This window comes from Panulirus ornatus, chromosome 48, assembly GCF_036320965.1.
Source record: "Panulirus ornatus isolate Po-2019 chromosome 48, ASM3632096v1, whole genome shotgun sequence".
In the NCBI taxonomy this organism is placed as follows: domain Eukaryota; kingdom Metazoa; phylum Arthropoda; class Malacostraca; order Decapoda; family Palinuridae; genus Panulirus; species Panulirus ornatus.
This window is the reverse complement of record NC_092271.1, coordinates 26,606,599-26,628,633: the sequence shown is the minus strand read 5'-3', so window position 1 is coordinate 26,628,633 and position 22,035 is coordinate 26,606,599. Positions and strand designations below refer to the sequence as shown.

The following is a 22,035-nucleotide window of genomic DNA, read 5'->3' as shown; positions in this document are numbered from 1 at the left end:
GCCGCCGGTCGGCACCCGCGGCGCCCACGGGCCTCAGTACCGGTGCCGGTGAATGAGAGCGGACACACACAGGTCCTCCTGGTGTGTGTGTGCGTGTGTGTGTGTGTCTGTGTCCCGACCGTGGCCTGCCCCACCCTCCGACAGCTACCGGGTACTCAGTCATCGTCGTCGTCTCGTGCCTCTCCCCAGCTCTTGTATGTTAGTCTCCCCGCAGAGTGTGTGGCTCTCACCGCGCCTCTGGTAAGTACAAGTGGCGGAGGAAGAAGGAAGAAACGGGTGTCTTAAGTCGTAGCGCTCTTAAGTGTGTGTCGGTAAGTGCTCCACCTCGAACGATGAGTTAGTGGTCTACCTACACTCTCTCTCTCTCTCTCTCTCTCTCTCTCTCTCTCTCTCTCTCTCTAACCAGTGGGCACTCGAGGTGGTTAAGTGCAAGTGTAAGTGTGTTGTGTACCAAGGCTCCCGTTGAGATGATAAGTGCCACAGTCGAAGGTAGGAGAAGGATTCTAACTGATCAGTTTGGGAGGTAAAGTAAAATAAGTATGCAGTATACGTAAGCATAAGTTTGCTTTTTGAAAGTGCTTAAATCGGCATTAAGCAGTATGTGGAAAGTGCTCAGAGATCAGTGTTTCAGTAGGTAGACTGCCACTTCAGCACTTTAGCCGGCGTCTGTAGTGTTAAGTGCTTGAAGACACTCATCCTACTAAGTAGGAGAGATGGAAAGTATTTCAAACCAGCACTTTTGATGAGCTAAAGTGGTGTAAAGTGTTTTACTAGTGGTCATAGTAAGTATATTAGTGCCTCTCACCCAACATTTACATTAGATATAAAGGAGTTATCTTGGTCAGTTGAGGGAGACTTCAAGCCTAGCCCTTTTGGAACCTTTGAAGTGCTCGCTTTCCTGGGGTCTCGAACCAGCGATCACACCTTTACTGGAGGTAATTCAGAGTTTCCGAGGATAGTGTAAGTAGGTGATCAAGCGCTTTAGACAGTAGTTAGTGTTGCTAGTGATAGTTCAGAGGCTCGGCAAACACCAATGTGTAAAGTAAGAGGTTAATTCATATCCTGTGGCACACCAATCTATTTCTGTCAATGTTGAAACTTGATTAAGTATGACTCGACCTCTCTCATCAAGTGTTAACCTCGGTAAGTGTTAGTGTTCTAAAGAGTTCCATGTTCGGTGATTCAGGCAGAGTGGCGTAGTTTGAAAAAATAGTTTTGGGTTTCTGTGATTTCGGAAATGGTGGTAATGTAGAAATTGCTTTTAGAATCTCTCTTCAGAAATGAAGAGGTTTAACCAACACATCTCATAGAGCAGTTTTGGTTTTAGGTTTTGTCCCAGAGGTCATCGTAAGTGGTCCATAGTCCAGCAGGTTTTAGCCCGGAAATCTTGATTAATAAAAACCAATCAAAGACTTTTGGTCCAGAAGTATGTCTCGGTGAGAGGCAGTGATACCACGACTTTAACTCTGGTTTCATACAGAAGTTGTGAATCAAAGGGTTTTTAACCCAGTGGTTTCAGAGATTAGCGGTGAATCAGAGTTTCTGTCTGGTTGTCTTCAACGAAAGCAGAGAGTTAAAGACTTTTAAACCCAAAGTTTTAAGCCAACGGCTTCCTACACCAGCAGCGAACCAAAGAATTTCAGTCCACTTGTTCTTAAAGAGCAGCACAAAATGCTGGCATCATTTTGGCGATAATTTGAAGATCATGTCCTGATATGTTGGCAGTGTTTCGTGTGGTTCTTCGGTGATTTTCTTGTGGGTATTTCAACTTTCAAGATGATGATGTGCTGGCGATTATGGCAAAGTTGGTGGGACGAAATAGTACCACAAGGAGTACTGAAGTCGGGCAAATATTGTCGCTAATCTAAAGGGGACAAGTTATGTTTGGAGAGAAGTGTTGGACGAAATGTTTCAACTAGGCCTACCTCTAGGAGGGCAAGGGTCTGGAGAACTAGGCTTAGTTGAAAGACTCGAGAGCTTTTTGAAATATGTGTTTAGAAGTTTGGGAAGGGGATAGATAGAGTGAAGAATGAGGAACTCGAGAGTTACTTTGTTGCTGAAGATCTTTAGTTGTTTGGAAAGAGGTGTGGTTGATGAAGCCATGTAGACACGTGTAGATAACGGTGTCGAGGATGACCAAGAGAGTGTGTGGAAATGAGGCGAGTGGGTGCAGGTGTAGAGGAAAGGATAGGGATAGAGGAAGAGTGTGTGAGACGGAAGAAGCAACAGGAATAGGCGAAGACCTAAGACACAGGACCAGATAGAGTGATTGAAGACGTGTGTGTGTGTGTGTGTGTGTGTCTGTGTGTGTGTGTGTGTGTAGGAGGAGGAACCAGCGGGGATGAGCTTAGATCAAGTCATAGGATGAGTCTTTCTCAGTACGAGTCTAAACTCCTGAAGGAGAAAGCCTCTCTCCAGAAGGTGGTCGCCATGATAGCATTATACAGTAAACTGTATTTTACTCGTTATAACTTTTTCCGTTACTGTATTTATACTTTTGATGTATGATAACAGGGAAAACTATATGGTATAGTCTGCTGGGATATGAAGATATCATGTCCGGGTGTGGCAGGGAAACGCGAGTCGAGGAAACTGGTGTTGGGCGGTGTGGTGAGGTGTGGTGCAGTGTTGTGTGGTATACTGCGATGCGGAGTAGTGCCGTGCGGGGAGAGACTACTGTGAGGGTCATACCTTCATGCTCAGTGGGTTAACTAGTAACATGGAAAATCAGAGACGAATCAGGAGCTTCACATCTTATAATAAAACGTGATTCATCTCCGCTAGAAAGAGAGAGGCTTGGGAAGCACACGTCCGAAGAACTGCTATATATATATATTAGTCGGGTCAAAAAAGACCAGCTATGTAGATCTTACGGTACGGCCGACACTGAGCTGGAGCAGAATACACGAGCGATGGCATCCTCCAAATTTGCCTTCCGTCGACCGCCTGCCTGGCTGTATTCGGGAATGCGGACTTGATCAAGATGGAACAACCATCCGAAGCTTCAATCTGTAGAAACCTTCTGCCAACAAACTTGGCGTGTGAGGTCCCTCCCAGACGAGCTGAAACTTCAATGGCACCTGATGCCTCGTGCATCGCCTGCAGGAATGTTGGTAACGCGAGACACCTTCCTCCACTTAACATATCAGATGCGGGTTCTTTTCTTCGTCCTCAGATGCAGAGAAGACATGCCTAAACCTTTAAGGTTGTTGGGGAATAATACTTGTCCGTGGACGTTGCAGTTTCAACTGTTCGGGACAACATCTCCCATAGCAAACACGATCTAATGTCTGTATGGTGAAGATCTACACCTTGCCCTGGGAAAGTGTAGGTCACCCTGACCACATGCATCTCTTCGCTTACCAAACAGTCTACACCAACTTCGTCAGCTTTTCCATAGCTTGAAGAAGAACTTATGACACGTCATACGTCGACGAGCGATGTATCAGTTTTCCAATAAAAGCGCAGATGCGACGACAGACGGACGCAAAAGACGCTGTTTGAGCAGACCAACGAGCCAGCAGACCCGTATGACCTGCAGATGTGTGATTACAAATCCACTCGCCCACAGTAACCCTACGTCGAGCTCCATAGAGGAGTCGATGGGTATAGGATTTCTCCAGCTTGACCGCCAGTCTTCATATCATCAAAGATCATTTGAGTAATTTGAGGAGCACTTGATTTTAGGAAATTTAGATGGCTTGGCTTAGTGTTAGGAAGACAGAAAGAAAATTATTCCGTCCACAAGATTACTTATGGGGATCCAAAAGTTTCTTGTTAAGTGTTTTATACTTTTTTCAATTTTTCCTTAACACTTGTCTGAATATATCTATTCTTAGGCTTTTTTTCTCTCAAGGGAACTTGCTTATGGTAATTCCAAAGTCACAAAACGTGAGCTATATGATTCAGAGTTGAGATTTGTATCGAAATATTGATATTATTGAAAAAGAAATCCAAAATTGTCGCTGAGGAAGTAGTGTTACAAGTTAATGGTCACGCGATATTCTGAACTTGTGGAGTATTGGGGTGTGGGCGACGTCATCAGCTGGGACAGCGAGCGAAGTCACTAGTTACAGGTAGGGTGACGTCTTCTGTTAGTGCAGGGAGTTGATGTCATCAGACGGGGCCAGTTGATGATGTCAACAGCTGGGGGCAGAGTGATATCATCAACACGAAAGGAGAGAAAAAAAAAAGAAGAGGTGATATTTGCCCTAATATTTAGTCTGACATGTATCGACGGTAGGAAACTCCTGCATCACATATGCCTAAGAAGGCCTTAGCCAGCTGGAGTCCTGACGATGATAGTTGTCAGAGGACAGAGAACGGACGAACACACATTCAGCGAAGGACGAGGAGGGAGTCGTGTAGAAGATGTGGAGTAACTAGCGAAGAAAAGCACTGATGGTGGAGTGTATGTGTGTGTGTGTGTGTGTGTGTGTGTGTGTGTGAGGAGGTGAGAAGGGCACTGTTGTGTTGGCAGACCCCCGGCTATCGGAAGAAGTTCAGGAATGCCCCTAAATAAGTCAGAGGGAAAGACACATGGGTGTTGATACATGTGTAACATAGTGTTTGAAAGTCTTCGTATACATACATAAGTATCCCTCTTTACTCCTCGGCTTCGGCTCGGGGGGCCACGTCGCTAAAAATGCCAGCATCTGGAGCCAATCAGACCACAAACAAACACTATTTCACCCAAGCCGACATCTCCCGCGGTCAGTGCTCACGACGGCTCGGTGTGGGCGCTCGTGTCCTGAGCAAGACGCACCTCGCGAAGGTGTAGATTGTCCTCCTGGGACCCCATGTTTACATTCTTAGGAAAATGAATATACAACAGGTGGATCAGCGTCCTAAGACTCACAGTGGCAATCCACCTGAAGCTGGGACTCTTCAGGTGTGTGGTTCAATCCCTTGTGTCAGGTGTGTGTGTGTGTGTGTGTGTGTGTGTGTGTGTGTGTGTGTGTGTGTGTGTGTGTGTGTGTGTGTGTCAGGTATGTGGGTGCCAGGTTTGTGCGTCAAGTACAGAAGTGTCAGGCCTGTGTGTATTTTCAGGTGTGTCAGGTATGTATCAGGTGTGTGTGTGTGTGTGTGTGTGTGTGTGTGTGTGTGTGTGAATGTGTAAAGTACATTTCATATGTAAATATGTACTACATACGTGTCAGATGTGATTGTTGGCTTACACTTGTTTATTTACAGTATGACATTTACGCATAAAGCCGGTGTAAATGATGGCATTGGTCACAATTTGACAAATCAAATTGAATGTATTGATGTCTCGAAGGTTGTATGTACACCTGATCCACCTCATTCACTCGAGATGACGTAATGATAACAGGTATAGTTAGACATTTTCTCTTCTATTTGAAATAGCATCAGACGTCTCACGGTCTCAACTCTTATGTTAAACCTCTAATACGTTGTCTACATAAGTTCCCAGTCTGACAGTCACAAGGGATTGAGGCGCCACAGACGAAAAAATAATGATAATGTTGTTGATTTCATCACTCGTACAATAACAGCTGTAATCCTATTCCGGTTTTGAAAAAAGAAAGAATATATTTACGAAGATCAAAGACATTCAGCTAACACGACACAACTAAAGGCCTTCCTCTAGGATTTATGACAACAGCTTCACACACGGCCAGGGCGGGAAAAAAGGGAAATTGGGAGGCGATAATTCAGCAAACGGGTCTAACCAGCGGACAGTTATGCCAGTTCGAGGAATCATCCTTACCTGGCGATGTGTTTGGCGCGATGGCGGTCCTTAGTGTGGTTTACGCCAGAACCCGCCAGGTTGGCTGGTTATTCGGTCCTTAGTGTGGTTTACGCCAGATCCCGCCAGGTTGGCTGGTTATTTGGGCTTTAAGCTTTAACATGAGAGCTGCCAACGTCAAGTTATGACCACCAATCGAAGAATCTTGAAAACGTTCTCCAGGTGTTCAAAATAAATCTAGGAACATACACGCTTTGAACCACCGACCTCAGACCTGCATTAGTTCAAAAATGAAGACATTCTTTGAGGTTCGTTCAGATGAAGGATTGGGAAAACTCCTTTTACGCCACTGTAAACACCTCGATTCATTAAGAAACCTGAAGAGCAAACGTAAATGCGATTCATTAATGGGGTGAGGGACCCAGAGAAGACCATCTAGTTGTAAAGAGGAAGTCTGCTACTGAGATGTTGGGTGTTTGAAGGGGACGAGTGAGAGAGGAGAGGGAGGGAGACCTTACGGGAACGTGAAACAGACAGTCTAAGAATCAGTTGAACCCTCTTCTCCATTAAAGTTCACCTGAATGAAAGACGTGTCGTCGTATTTGACATTCAACAGCTGTAGAGCATTCAGTTGGAAGTCTGTGTCGAGGTGATGGGCTACAGCTCACAACCTGGTGTTGCAGATAAATCATGGTTTCTTGCCAGTCACATATGTTTGACAAACATTAATCAGGCGCCATTAAGAGACGGAAAAACTCTAGATTTAACATCAGTTTTGTCATTTCAAGCTTACGAGGTTTTATGGGAGCTTTCAGGCTTGTCAGCCTGGTTTTAACTTTACTGGGGTTTATAGACTAAGATAAACATGACAACCTTGTGCCTCACTCACGTCCCAGTGAGTCACCAACAGACTAAGAACACCTTCAGGAAAGTCTTGGTGAGCCATATCTCACGAGATGGTACGTCTACAAAGGCTGGGAAGTTCCTTCAAATGGTTAATCCTTCCTCAGTTGTCTTCAGGACTTCCAAGGGTAAAATAAGCACATGAGGTTTATTTTTCGAGGTTACGATGGTGACGTTCGTGTGGTTCCTCATGTAAACAGAACAAAAATGAGTTGGCACACTTATAGTACTTCCCTGAGCGTGTTGATGACCTGATCCAACTTACACCCTCGAATGGAAGGAAACTAAAAAGTCCACAAGAAAAGTGACGATTTCTCGTAGAATTCAAGAAGGAAAGAGTGAATCGTAGATTGCAGGAATTCAGACGAGTTATGAGTATGATTACGAAATCTCACGTTCGACGCGCGTGTGTAACGCCTACCATGTTGCTGTACTGGGTACAGGAGTCGATCAAGACCCGTCAGTCACGGTAGCTCAAACCCTGAGGTGTTGCCAAGGGGTTAACCGCGGTCGTACCCTGGGTCACTAGGCCCTTATACAGTCAGCAGTGGTGGATGGAGACCAGCATGCCAATAGCTGTCGACGGTCATGTCTCCTGAGTTACTCCTGTGCCACCCGCAGCTCCTCCTCCTCCTCCTCCTCACAGTAGCCTAAGGATAATGTCTTGAGAGGTAGAGCATCGCCCTACCAGTCTTTTAAAAGCGATCCACTCCCCTGTGAAAGACGTTCAAGTTACACCCACAAAGACAAGATAAAGTCCATATCGTTTTTCCTGTATCTTCCAACAGACTGTCTACCCATCTCGAACCCATCGTCCTCGTTATGCCAAGGGAGAGAAATCCTCAGGCATTCGAAGACGTGGCCTCGGCTCGTCCGATTTCGGGCTTGGATGCGAGAGTCTCGATCGCCAGCTGTTTTGAGACATTCATATTCCGTAGCTCATATCACCGTCGCTTCAGGCAGTGTTGGGGATGTGATCCGAGTTATTTATGTCCCAAAGTACATCTTTTATACTCGAGGTATAAACAGACACCTTCAAAGATCTTATATTCCAATTTTTGAATCGAGTTTTATCGCCAGGAATAGTGGCTCCTGTTGACAGCCTTGACCCAGACTCGTCAAGACTTTTGGTGTCATGTTTATTGCATTATGACATCTACCCTGAAGCTCCACCAATTGCAGTCATCCTTTCTGGTATTCCACCAATCAGATTCATGTTTTCTAAAGCTCAGCTACACTCTGTCATCCTCAGCGAAGCTCCACCTATCTCACGCATCGGTACTGCTGCTGCTCCACCAATCACATTCTGTCTTACAGTCTCTCCCAAGGTTTTCATGTCTACGTCACCAGGACCTTGGTGACCCAGAATGTCGATGGCCGTCTTTAGATTGTTGACCAGAGTGACCAGTGGTACAGGTGGGGGTCGTCACGAGTTGAAATGAAGGCCTCTCGAGTCCCAGCCAACCACTGTAGTTTTTGGAGAACATATCCTCTCATCATTTCGACTTCTCAACATCGAAACGATTCATGACTTCGAAGCGAAATGTAAGGAGGAGTTTTGGTGCTAGAATGACACGATGGCCAGACCTCTGATCACCGTTATGATGTGGATGATGATGAGTTCTACGAACCTAACGATACATTCACTATAACCTCTGTCTCTTAACTTTGCTGTGGATGATAGTTCCTTAACATGAGGTTATGTTCACCGAGAACAGACAGCAAACGTTGGCTGTTTCTGGTGAACGTTCTCGATGATGAAGAACGAGAGCCTTGTGATAACTTGTGTTCTTCCTTTAACCTGAAGATGTTCGGGGACCTCCGGGGTTAAGCGGCGCCACTTGCAGGAGCCGAGTAAGGCGGAGAGTATGTAAGTCTTCCTGACCACTGTGGACAACGAGGCCACTGCGTGTGTGTGTGTGTGTGTGTGTGTGTGTGTGTGTGTGTGCGCGTGTAGATTCGTCCCTGAAACATGCTTGCCGTAGTGTTCTGGGCATCCGAGCGCTGCACCCGTGTCGGGGGGAAAGAGAGAGAAGGAGAGAGGCGTGTGTGTGTGTGTGTGTGTGTGTGTGTGTGTGTGAGTCGCCAGTAGCCAGCCCCACGTGGTGAATCATGACCCTTCTGCAGTAGCGAGCTGGCCACACTCACCGGCCCTCTCGAACTGCCAGGCGCGCTCCACCGCCGCCTCACACACACACACACACACACACCGGGACAATCAAATCGTCCGCTATTTCCACCACCTGATTCCTGTTTACCAAAAGGGGTATCGATGCCTAGACGAAGCCAACTGTGACGATTCTAAAACCGGAGTACCACCAGAAGCGTGTGCTTATACTGTATACGTACGTACATACAGTGGATTCATATTTGACACATGAATGATGAAGATGGAGAGAAAGACGAATAACCAATCATGTGGATTATGTTTTAGAGAAGAACTGAAGGATGATGAGAGATCCCATGATTCTCTCTCTCTCTCTCTCTCTCTCTCTCTCTCTCTCTCTCTCTCTCCTTTCCAACCTTGCCTCACATCACCACCACCACCCACCTCCCTCCCTAGATCGAGCTGACCTCCTCCCCCTCTTCCCCCGCCCCCCACCAGGGCAGCAGCCACCCACCTCAAAACGCACGCACGCACGCACACCCACGCAAGGCCAGCTAGCGCCTCGTTGCCCGCCGTACCCCCCCCCCCCCCAGATCCCCCAGACCCCCCCAACCTCCCCCCATCCTCCGCCAACCTGCCCCCAACCTCCGACACCTGCCAAGACCCCCGCCTCCTCCCAAGACCCTCATAGAGAGAATTCCGCTTGTTGTAAACCCTGCTGCACCCTGGCCTCCAGCCGGGGCTCGTAATGACGAAACTCTTGCCTCTTCTGTAGCAAAGTTTAGTCCTTAAGCCCTCGGCTGGTGAGGGAGAACCTTACCACACCTACCCAGTCAGTATTGCCAGACTCGCCCGTGTCTTCATACCCTCCCACTTTCGTGATAATTAATCCTCTTATCATTTATTGATCCTCTTATCATTTATTGATCCTCTTATCATTTATTGTTTGTCTTAAAGAAAATACCATCATTGCGTTCAGGTCACGCCATAATCTGGAAATTATTTCAAGAATGACAAAGTTATCCCACTCAAAAGTACTGGAGACACACACGTCATATATGTCTGGCAACAATGGTTGACTGATATTACCTAGTTTGAACGTTTGCTGGTAGATGGAGTTGTAGGAATAGAGGGAACGTTCCTGGAGTAAAAAAAACGTTCCATGGTTGGATGATTGGGTAATTGGAACGTTTGTAGATACAAATCCGCTGGTAGATGAAGTGGCAGGAACTTTGTTAGAAACGCTTAAAGGTAGATGAGGCGAAGTCAGCGTAGACTGTTAAGTAAGATAGCAAGAACGTTACTATGTACAGTAAGTATATACAGTGGACAGGAAAGTTAGAACGTTGCTACACTGACCGCTTACTGGCATATGACGTTCGTAGAAAGCGTGAGTTGAAGCAACAACAACGTTCCCAGAGAAAAAGTTTGTTATTGTATGGTGTGCACGTGGAGGCAGAACGTTCATGCTCCTGGGTCCCCAAATCCAGTCTCACTCACTTCTCTTCCTTGATATTTTCAGTTGTATTTGTTACCGTATTCAGGTGTCTCTCCTGTAGTGAAAATGTTTTGTGAATAATACATAAGAGTGTGTGTAGGCTTGGATGTGTAATCATCTATTTGTATTGTACGAGGAAGGGAGTTTTACACCAGAGGAGCCCCATCTCTTGAACTTTTTCTGTTGTCATAGAACTTTTTAAACTTCTGTATACTGTGTGGACCAATTGGGCAGTAGGTGTTGAGTGTCTTTACTGTGGTAGTTGTATCACGGTCATAAAGCGTCCTATGTTCAAATGATGTTTGTAATACTGTAAGGTTAGGTGGCTTCCAGATCCCTGGATGAGAAAGTATAACTCGTACATGTCTAGGGGTAGTGTGGTATGAGGTGGGGGTGCGTGTTGGGTGAGGTGGGCGACCAGGACCTGGGTTGTCCTGGTGTAAGGCAGGTTACGGAGCCAAGCTTGTGCCCGTGTCAGCCAACTGATGAGGTTGATACTCTCCTCCTCCTCCTCCTCCTCCTCCTCCTCCTCCTCCTCCTCCTCCTCCTCCTCCTCCTCCTGGCCTGACAAATATATATACAGCCACCCACTCCCTCGATGATGCTCCCCACCACCCACTCCCTCCTCACCCCATGATCTGCACGAAGCCCTCTATACTTGGCCGAACTTAGCTCGCTGTCTTAGTATCTGATGATCTCCCTACAGGCGGGTGGGTCGAAGTCCCCTGACCTCGAAGGCCAAAATGGGAAAAACCTCTCACAACTTCTGTTTGCTTCTCACTAGAGAGAACCTCCACGAACCAACGCCTCCCCAGTATTCCCTTAAAGAACACTCGCTAGAGGTGTTCGTAACAGCGACGACCCGGACTCTATGAAGTACGATGACCCCCTCTGGTGCAGTTAGGGGGTCAAACCTTGTAAAGGCATCCCTTGGAGGAGGAGTTGAATCGCACCATCGGCTTACAGATCCCCACAGACGATCAACTACACTCACAAGACAGAAGACGTGATGCCTCACAGGTTTTCTCACTGGGATGATGATGTTAATAAGCCAGTTCCGCATGAAGGTGCTATCCTTAGGGACAAGGGTACCGTGAGCCACACGCAGCGGGAAGAATGGATAATGTTAAGGCTGTAAATCATAGATATATGGAATAAAGATATGGACAGTATTGGTGACAGATCGACTCAAAAACTGTCCGCAGACGATCGTAGAGGAGCGAGTGGCTGTTGTAACAAGAGTCAACAACCTTTACATATACCCGTCGTCACAGGCCTGGGGGTGGCTGACTTGTGCCTCCCCTCCACCGATCCTGACACGCCATACACACACACACACACACACACACTCCAGCTCAGCCATAAAAGAGGAAGCCGCGAGAGGTTGAGCCAAGGGCGACATTTATACAAAGAGAACGTTTGTGTCTTAGAATAATCTCCACCACCTGGAGATGGTGTTCAAGTATCTTCTTTTTCTCTTCAAATGGTGGTTATAACTTGACGTTGACGGCCTCACTGACCTTGTATTAACCAAGAGCCTAGCCAGTCAAATAACCAACCAACCAACCAACCATCGTGCCACAGCTACACACCAGACTTGGCTGAACATTTTACACGACTTTGCTAAGCGGGTTGGAGGCATGTGGGTGGTGTTGATGACGGGGATAAGATCTGGTCGTGTAATGTAGTAGACACGAAAGCTGATTTCCCAGCAGAGGTCTTGAGACAAGGAACGGGTGAACTATGCAATGGATAGTTTACTGTGTGAACTCGACACACAAGTTAGGTCTCTCTCTCTCTCTCTCTCTCTCTCTCTCTCTCTCTCTCTCTCTCTCTCTCTCTCTCTCTCTCTCTCTCTCTGGCAGGGTAGGGCGGCGGAGGAATGGCTGTCATGTTAAACAGTGGGACGCTAAAATAAGTCACTACCCACACACCTGCGCCATCCACAAGAAGGAGGAGCAGCAGCAGGAGGAGGAGGAGGCTTGTTTGGTGAGGTGTCAAAATAGGCAGCCACCCACGCACCCACACTGCCCGGTAGGGGGGGAGGGAAGGGTGAGGTGTGGTGTACCAGGTGAGGCGGTGGTCGTGAGTCAGAACAGGTGACCAGCAAGGTGGCTCGCTCTCCCTGACCAGCAGGAGGTAAAGGCAGTCATATACGTATATATACCAGGGTCGACCCCTCACTGCTGAAGCCCTGTAGTACAATTATGATCATTCCTCCACACACACACACACACACACACACACACACACACACGTCAACATACCGGGGATGTAAGAGGAAATACCTTCTTCTGTGACGAACAAGCCAACCACTGTACACTATCAGGAGTATTACTCCTGACACCATTACAGACTCACTCACGCCCTTCCCTGACTCACGTCTCACTAGAAATATATCAGACTTTACTTCGCGAGTGTAAACTCAAGTCTTGACTTTACAGAAGGCAAACTGACACTATAGGTATGCTAGAATAGAGGGTATACATTGTGTACGAACGCAGATTGGGTGTCTTAGAAATGGAGGAAAAAACTGACTGATTCGTATCTGTTTAGTGAAACAGATTCGTCCATGAGTGAGATGTGCTTCGCGATCAGTTCATTACCAGAGTCATATATGTGTTGTGTCTTACCATAATGACCCAATTGGAAACTGTCTGGTAATTAGTTGTTTAAGGCCGGTCATGCGTTAATCACCTTACTATTTACTTATCACAGATTTGAAAGATGTAGAAGAACACTTTAAACTTGTGTACAGTAGAGAAAGCCTGATCGTAAACTCTTTAAGGAATATTTCCATATCGTTCGAGAGAAACGTTTGCAAGACGTTTCCAAACGTTCGAGGGAAGTGTTTACATGACGTTTTTAAACGTTTCATCCATCATTTCTTTGGAGACGTAGTGGTCGATGTACTGTATTCCCAGGATGGTAGAGCTATCACTAAGTACGAGCGAAGACTGTGTTTCCGTTCCGATTTCTTCCTAGGACGAGAGAGAACCGCCTCTAAAATTGATCTTGTTTTACTTCCAGGATCAGCATCGTTTAACTGTAAGCGTTAATCGATCTCTTCCTGGGAAATGGATCGCTTTATTCTAGTCTGGATATTTCTTTTTCTTTTTTTTTTTTGTCCCAGGGTTGTGGACGCCCTACTGATGATGGTATGTGAGAGTACGCGATCTTCACTTCCTGGTTCCCTGATCGAAGTCCGCATGGCTGAACCTTCCTGTTTGGTGCCCTGTGATCCATTATGGCCTTCGAGTCGTAAAAATAATTCACCCAGGCATTTCACTGTGGCTTTAGAGAATAGTAAATCGTCGTGTACTCTAAGAGGCTTAAGTGGTGAAAGATGATGCAGATATGGACCTTAAGATATGTGGCAGTAAGGGTGGAGACCTTGGGTAATGGTCGTATGCAGAGAGAGGGATTAACAGCGTCTGAGTAGTTGAAGTGTTAAAGCAGTTATGGTGCTGATATGGCAGATGTAGCAAACACACACACACACACACACACACACACACACACACACACACACACACACACACACACACACACACACACACACACACGCACACACCAGGAAGAGACATGCATCCTTGTTAGACCTGTGAGGCCAGGTGTGTGGAGACGAAGAGTCTCTTTTCGGTTGGGTATACAAGATCATTAGCGTGTGTGGGGTCGATCCTGTGAGCTTCCCTGAGTGGTGTCGACTGTGTGATATCGATCGACACTGTCAGGTCAGAGGAACCTGTTTCCGATGCAGAGATTGAGAGGTCGACGTTTCCGCAATACAGCGAGAAATTCCCATGATCCCCTCGAGGTGTATGTATGACGTCATCTACGTACGGCATAGTGAAGAAAAGGGTCAAAAAAAAAAGTATGAATACAGAGCAATCTGTCACACCTGTATGACGATGACGTGTGACATTCATGTGACATGCCGACGTGATTAGAAATCAGGGGACATGTGACCTTCACTGGTCATGTGGTCATGTCCATGTGACATGAGTCAGGGTCAGGACATGTGCTCACATCAAGGGAATACTTTCCATCAGATGGTAACCCTGATTGTGTAGACGCTGGCAGTAGACCAGATGGTCTTGTCTAAGGAGCACGGACGGTGCTCGCTGGAGATGAGGGGAGGCGATCCTCGCTAGATATGAGGGGAGGCGATCCTCGCTAGATATGAGGGAACACAGTACTTGCTAGGGGTGAGGAGAGAGGTGGTACACGCTAGAAAGTGAGGGGTTATAAACAGGACAATTGTGGCAGGTGGTGACACAGGGGAAGCCAGTAGAGGTCGTGAGAGAGAGTTGATTCAGGTGGTGAAAGAGGGTTACTTCAGGTGGTGATAGTCCAGCTGGTGGCGGCAATAAGGAAGAGTTAGATCATATAGTCATGACAATGAGGATAACGCACATGGTGGTTACGAGGAGACTTGTTCTTACATCACGTTCGAGGCGCTTCCATAGAGTCAACATGACAGCAGAATCTTCAACCAATAAGTCTTTGGTTTTCTGAAGAAATATCATCATATCTCAAATAAATCTTTCCCAGTTTAGTTCCTGGACATAATATCTACACTCTCCATCTTTCTGCCAATCACAGACTTCTCTATCTTGGTACTTAACGAGCGAATCACCACGGATTTCTATACTGTATCCACCAAACGTCCTGATGCCCAAACTTATGAGATCGATTTTAGATATCTCGAAACTACTATTGTGTTAACTTCAGAAATTTCAACCTTATTCTTAATCTATAATCTAATACGAAACTTTCCTCATGCGTTTATCAGCTCTCAGCTGAGGGATGTGGAGAGAGGAGAGAGAGAGAGAAATAGGGAGAGAAACCAAGCAAGTATTGGCGAAAGGTAGACAATGCCGTTTGGGCAGCCTCTCTCGTCTTGGATTTCCTGTCCAAGCTGTGCCAAAGGTCTCTCTCTCTCTCTCTCTCTCTCTCTCTCTCTCTCTCTCTCTCTCTCTCTCTCTCTCTCTCTCTCTCTCTCTCATGCTCACACACAGAACCTAGCCTCCCAGTGGGTCATATTTATGATCACGTTCTCAAACATGTCATCTCCGGTGCTCGTGATAAACATTTTCCCTTCCATCATCAACATTTTCCCTTCCATCATCACCACAACAATGTCACATAGACAGAAGGTGTTCCCTTCACAGCGTCTGAGGTGGCTTACGATTCTTCTCCTTATCTTTGAGGTAGAGTATGTCCTTAGTATCTAAGAGGTAGAGTCTCTCATCATGTAAGGCAGAGAGGCTCCTGACGTCTGCCACTGAAATAGAGAGACACTTGTGGCAGCAGCACCTCACTCATCACTGTTCATCGCCTCGTCTCCATCGTTGCATAACTGGCAGTGTAAGGAAGTCATGAGGATCTTCACCACACCACAGGCAAACTCGCGTGAACTCCTCCACCACCACCACCCACGTCTTTCCTGTCGCTTCACGTCACTCATTCTTTTTTCTTACTCTTGCTATGTTTAATGTCCTGGTATTTCCTCCTCTCCTCTCCTCTGGGTCGGCTCCCCCGGCGCCTCATTCATGGGGAAGTTGAGTGAATTGTAAATCTCCATCCTTCACTGCATGAAGGGAAACCTAATCTATATATATACATATCTGAGTTTTTAGCTCTATATTCCACGAGCTACACTGACGTTCTTAGGACATCAGTTTATAAATAAGCTTAAGTTTTACTGATGTCTTAGAATAATAGATCTTGTAACTAGGTTATTGTGCTGGGAGGAGGGAGGTGCCATTGTGCTGGGAGGAGGGAGGTGTCATTGTGCTGGGAGGAGGGAGGTGTCATTGTGCTGGGAGGAGGGAGGTGCTATTGTGCTAGGAGGAGGGAGGTGTCATTGTGCTAGGAGGAGGGAGGTGTCATTGTGCTGGGAGGAGGGAGGTGTCATTGTGCTGGGAGGAGGGAGGTGTCATTGTGCTGGGAGGAGGGAGGTGTCATTGTGCTAGGAGGAGGGAGGTGTCATTGTGCTGGGAGGAGGGAGGTGTCATTGCTCTGTGTTCTTTGAGAATATAATGAGCTTCACTGACTGACGTCTTGGATGAGCACTTCGGGTCTTCCTCCCTACTTCGAAGCCATTCTCCAGCGAGACGACCGACAGTCGTTCTCAACTGTTCATTTCTTCCCGCTTCACGTTTCATTCACTGTTTCGAAATCTTCTAGCTTATCTATAGTCAGTATATTGATAGATCATTTCGTAAAGTTTACAGAAGCTCTCTCTCTCTACCCGACACGATGTAACGACATCATTTTCATATTGTAGAAAACGTAAGACTCTGGTTGACGACCAGATGACATTATGACGACATGTAGTTACAACTTTGCGATCGTTTGCCAGAGTTTCTAAGTACCTTTTAGGTAGTGGTTGCCAGAGGCTCCGGTGATATTACATAAAAAAAAAACGAGTAGAATTCGGCGATTCGTGTAGAGTTAATAGAGAAATTATTAGGCAATATATACACAGAAGCTTTAGGATAGGTGTCAAAACACACTGCTCTCCATCACTCCTCAATATTCTTCTGTTCAGGTCCATTATTAACCCAGCCCACCTGACCCTACCACACTCCTCCCTATCTCATGATGATCTTTCACCAGAAGACAATAAGTTAAGTCAACTGGCGACGTCTTTATGAAGTGGCTGACAACATGGAAGCATTCTGGGCGGTGGAGTTCCTCACCTGACGCCAACCGCCCACCTGGTGTCGTGGGCGGCGTTCCTCTTCCTCCTCCTGCTGGCGTTACTCCTCCTCCTCCTCCTCCTCCTCCGCCTACTCTTCCTGCTGGTGTTAACGTGAACCATGGATGAGGAACACCTGTCGGGTGGAGGGAGGAAAGGGTGACATGTCCGAGGTAAGGGAAAGTGGTGGCAAAGATCAGGAAAGCTGATGTTGCAGGGAACTAATACCGTCGTCAATGACGATTATCATGCAACTACTTCGTCAAGGTTTCCCCAGTCACAGAGCATGATGACTGTAGCTGTACCTCCCCTGCCTCGCTCCATACACACACACACACACACACACACACACACACACATACACACAGTGGATAAGCTGCATCCGTTTCACTTTGTCCACCTCTCGCAGCATCCCAGAAGCGCTCGTCTAGAAGGAGTATCTTTTACCAGTGGGAAATGCGTATTTGTAATGCATCGTCTGAGAGCAAGGGACATCTGCATGTTCACCAGAACGAAAGTTGTCGTCTCCACCACAGACTGAAACTCGGATGGACGAGTGACAACGGATTCGCAAGTAATGTATATCACAGTAAACCCTCGAGCCTTCCACTGAAGTATCTCGCAACAGTAAACAAAGACTGGAGAAGTGAGCCACCTGCATCTTTCTTTATCACTTTCATTAGAGAAAAATGATAAACAGTAATGCAATTGACTGCTCACTCACTCTTGTTTGTCTATGCCTGTGAGCCTCACACGTCAAGAAATCAAAATTGAGTTCATCTTAAACGTCATCTTTGGGTCTCAGAAGATAACATCAATTCCTTGGGATGACTTATGGTCTGAAGATGCGACAGAATCTGACAGACGTCGTTTGTCCTTGAAAAGACGACCCATTAAGACTATGACAGAGACGAAAATCATATACTGACCAGAAATCATCTATATCTACAAAGGTCGTCGCCATGAGCAACATGGACGGAGGAGGAGAAGAACTGAAGCCCATCATTCAACCAAGGTGGTGTGGGAGGTTTGGCAACCATCGAGAACACTGTCGAGAGTTTGGTTGGCAGCACTGGTGGTTGAAGCGGTAGAGCTGGCAACCATGGCGGTGGTGGTGCAGGAGGGTTGGTAGCCCTGACGGTGGTCCAGTTGTCATCTGGCCAACCAGACCAAACCTCAGGGACCACACGAGTCTTTTTAAGTCATTTCGCCATCGGGTATTTTAAGCTGAGATTCAGTGAGGTGATTCTCGCCTCTGCTGTATGGGGCTCCTCAGCCAAAACCCCTAGTGGATGGAGGTCTGTGTATGAGGAAGAAGTCCCTCCTTCCATCATGGATAGAATGTCTACATTTTATACCCTCTAAAAGAGACCTTCGAAGGAGTGAGGCATTTTGGTATGTGTCCTCCTCCCAAACCCCCAAACCCCTTAGCTAATAATACTCAAGTCATGGTCTCAGGTTAAACCAAACCTTATGATACTCTGTTACACTAGGTTAAAACCCATCAGGTTGATTTCTACAAGTTAACGTTATCGCTTCCATCTGTAAGTAAGGGTCTACAGTTGTCAACGCCATCTGTTGGTGTCCACTCGAGTAGGAGATAGAATCAAATTGTTTACTTCAACAGACGATCCAGACTACAGTGTCCGTCGATCTACAGAACACGTCAACAGGAGAAAGAAAAACAGTGTCAGCCACAAAGTCTTTGGTAGTGACATAATCAGCGCCATCTGTAAATGGCTTTATTGTTACCTTCATTGTTAGCTGTTGAGAATCTGCCACCAGTGTGTGTGTGTGTGTGTGTGTGTGTGTGTGTGTGTGTGTCTGTGTGTGGCTGATCTCTCTTTACGATCAAAACCATCTGTGAGGGGCGGCCATCTGTGCCGGCGACAGCAGCACCAGCTGTGTAGGTAAACCTTCCTCGTTACATAGTAAGCCAGGTCACGTTGCCCACCTCGTCTGGTGAGGGTGGAGGCCAACCGACGCTGCCAAATCAGGTACGTCAGCTATCCGAGGTGAGACGAGGCTCCCTTCCTCAGCCTAGCTGGCTCCGATCTTGGAGGGGATGAACCAGAACCTCTCCTTAACCCACGATGAGTGAAAATTATCACCAGCATTCACCCATTCCTCACCAACACTCACCCAACACTCATCTCCGACATATAACGCGAGAGACCTCTCCTCCACTATGTGTCTCGTTATCTGGATCCACGAGGCGGACCTGTTGATGCGAAAATCAATCTACGTCAGTCATGTGACTCCCTCTGAGTAACGACGAGGTGTATTAATAGTGTGTGATCGCGTGTGTATCTTGTCGTCCTGCCCTGACCGAACACCGGCGGACGACCCAAGTGCCGGAGTCGGACCCTTGACCACGAGGGGAATGGCTACTGAGCACGACTGGATGGTCCTTCATCACAAGGATGCGACTCTTGGGGCATAATGTTATGACCTGAACCATAAGGGTTAGGTTAAAAAGGCTGAGGGAGCCATCATACAACCAGGGGTCGTACCGTCGCGTCGTACTCATAGGTCGTGCTGGAGAAGTCGTGCCGTCCTTTTCAAAGGTTTGTGGAAGGTGAAATTTCATTAATACAAATCTTATCTCCTTAACGTTGAGACGAATGAGATCAACGAGGCTGTAGATCTCTCACTGAAGGTGGTTACACACAAACTTCTTCTCTGGGTATAAATCGTCACCTTTTTTTTTCATCTCTTTTTCTAAGAGAGCTGAGTAGGGGACACGATGGGGTCACAAAGGAACTAATGCAACATACTTTTCGCATAGAAGAAGTGATGATGGCGTTTGTGACGCGGCTTAAAAACACAAGAATCCCTTATTCCTTCCTTTATTCATGCTTCGAAGCTTCGGTTGTTAACTTCAAAGCATCGGTTGGAAGCTTCGAAGCTTCGTTGGCAAGGAGGAGCACAAGAAACGAATCGTGAGGGTGTGGCCCGGACACGCTTACCGAATGGTAAAGTTGGGGCGAACGAACACGTGAGAACATCATTTAGACTGACGCATTTAAGTACATCTACAAGATGTGAGGTGACCTCATCCTGCACGCCGCTGTCACGTAAGATAAACATGACAAACTTTGGCGTCACCTCGTAAGATATCTTAAGCGTTGTAAGTCACCGGTGAAACTATGAATTACTTCAAAACCCATGATGATTCTGCGTCATCGGGCAAAACCACGACATCTGTGGCCAAAGACGAGTCGTGCATACTTCGTTGTCGTTGCCTTCAGATCTCGAGTGGACGACCCCTGTCGTGTAGAAAGAGACTCCACCTTCAGGTGAGATTTACGCCTCAAGTGTGCGGTCACCCTCGATGAGGTTGTATCATCATCAATAGACGGAAATGAGACCAGACTCGTGATGGAGAGCCATCTCGCCCCGCAGGAGTCCATCATAACCTCGCTACTGAACGGAGTGTATATGACCTCGAAGCTACGGGATCCCCAGAGAGAGAGAGAGAGAGAGAGAGAGAGAGAGAGAGAGAGAGAGAGAGAGAGAGAGAGAGAGAGAGAGAGAGAGACAGACAGACAGACAGACAGACAGACAGACGGGTCCTGGGGTTGTATCATAACAATTTAAGGTTCAGTTAACTTTCGAGATACACGATAAAGATAGTAAAGATAACCATGAAAAAGTCACTGATGATTCACAAAACAACACGATTTAAATATGGATATAAAATATCGAACAGACTTACGGATTTATCATTATTAAGAATCAAACTCTTCGTAAAACCATTGATGCACTTCATCATTTTTGGTCTGTCAGACGTTCTGTTTTCTTTACGAGGTGTTGATGTAACGATATGCGGTAATGGATATTTATGACAGGTAGATAAAAACCCGGTTGCGAAAGCCAAATCGTCCCTCACACCTGCGACAGTGTGATCAGTTCAGTGTTACATAAGCCAAGCACATCTCACGTCAACGAACGCGCCATAGACTCATCGCGATGGTCTGTATGTCTCACAATATTCTTTAGACAGCCACAGACCCGCTGTTATGGTCTGCGCATCTCAAAAATTTGACGGGCGACCAGAGAGCAACCAAAATGGTGTGCAAGTCTCACAGTGGTCTTTGGACGACCAAATCGCCACACCAACCATGACCATGTGCATTACATCCAGTATCTGAGGAGGTCTTCGGTGGGTCTCTCAAACCTCCCTGTCCGTCTCTCTCTTTGTCAGCGTCCAAGGTTGTGGGTTTCTCCTGGCGTAGGCGGAGGTGAGGAAAGTCGAAATCCCTCTTAAGTCCTCTGCACTGCTGTGCCGACCCCTTCGGCGAGGGGCAGCTGGTGGCTGCTGTATATTTAGTTCGATGATGAAATCCCTGGGAACGAAGACTCAGATCACCGGCCTTGTGTCGCCTTCTCGATCACTGGCATAACAAGGTCTTCCTCCCCTGACAGTACACACACACACACACACACACACACACGGAGACTACAAAAACCACGTAATTCACAGGAGATTTCGTCTTAGAATTTAAATAAAAGGGAAGAAAAGGAAAGTGTTTTTGTGAAGTTTAAAGAAATATATCAAGATCTTCAACAGATTGGGAGCAAAATATAAACGTATCTAGACAGACCCTCAGGAAATAACGGAGAAAGGTGATGTGAGAAAATGCTCAGCCACCTATTTTTGGACCTTAAAAACTCGTTCTCTTAAACTCGTGTCTTTCTGGAGTTTATTTCTATTGTTTATTTCTAGGGAGATAATTCATTTATCTGTTTGTGGTACTATCCGCCAAATTATTGCCGTAAAATCTTTGACAAAACCAAATCTTTATCCACTGTCTCGAGCGATAATCATACAAACATTGGCGATAATCCTACGAAAAACAGGATCAGATTTCACTTGGCTGAGCGTCTCCTGAAACCCGTCTGCTCTGGTGACCAAGATAAGCAACACCAGACCATCACTGGGCCACGTTGGCCTCTGTATTTTAAGCTTGCATACGCGAGCGAGCACCCCAGGTGGCGACACCTGCTGCTGGTGCCTGGTTGTACGACCTGAAGACCCCGTCAGTAGATCGTGGCGAAGTTTAATGGAAGGAAGTCGTCGTGGTGTCGTCTCCAGGTCAACGTATAGA

General features: G+C 46.7%; 1 protein-coding gene across 2 annotated transcripts in view; it reads left to right on the top strand.

Moving 5' to 3' along the window:
• The window catches only part of tn (tripartite motif containing protein thin), a 73,673-nt gene continuing 51,638 nt past the window's right edge, over positions 1-22,035 (top strand). The window contains exon 1 of one of the 2 annotated variants that reach the window (XM_071690291.1): positions 1-240. The gene's annotated coding sequence lies outside the window, so the exon portion shown is untranslated. Of the gene's footprint in view, positions 312-22,035 lie in introns of both variants that reach the window. The other variant, XM_071690292.1, reaches the window with a different exon arrangement.